Raw genomic sequence first — 721 nt, forward strand, 5'->3', positions numbered from 1 at the left:
CTGTGCCATCCGCCGTTGCCAGCTGAAACTCTACAGTGCAAAGAGGAAGCCATTTCTAAGCAAGCTCAGATGTTTGCACTCGGCCAGGGGTCATTTAAAGTGGAGTGTGGCAAAATGGAAGACTGTTCTGTGGTCAGATGAGTCACGATTTGAAGTTCTTTATGGAACACTGGGACGCCATGTCATCCGGACAAGAGAGGACAAGGATAGCCCAAGTTATCAATGCTCCGTTCAGAAGCCTGCATCACTGATGGTATGGGGTTGCATGAGCGCTTGTGGCATGGGCAACTTGCATGTCTGGAAAGGCACCATTAATGCAGAGAACTATGTTCAGGTTCTAGAACAAAATATGCTCCCATCTAGACGTCATCTCTTTCAGGGAAGACCCTGCATTTTTCAACACGATAATGCCAGACCACATTCTGCAGCAATCACAACATCATGGCTACGTAGGAGAAGGATCCGGGTACTGAACTGGCCAGCCTGCAGTCCAGATCTTTCACCTATAGAGAACATTTGGCACATCATAAAGAAGAAGGTGCGACAAAGAAGGCCCAAGACGATTGAACAGTTAGAAGCCTGTATTAGACATGAATGGGAGAGCATTCCTATTTCTAAACTTGAGAAACTGGTCTCCTCTGTCCCCAGACGTCTGTTGAGTGTTGTAAGAAGAAGGGGGGATGCCACACAGTGGTAAAAATGGACTTGTCCCAACTTTTTT

This window comes from Nematolebias whitei, chromosome 7, assembly GCF_014905685.2.
Source record: "Nematolebias whitei isolate Nwh7 chromosome 7, NemWhi1, whole genome shotgun sequence".
Taxonomy (NCBI): Eukaryota; Metazoa; Chordata; class Actinopteri; order Cyprinodontiformes; family Rivulidae; genus Nematolebias; species Nematolebias whitei.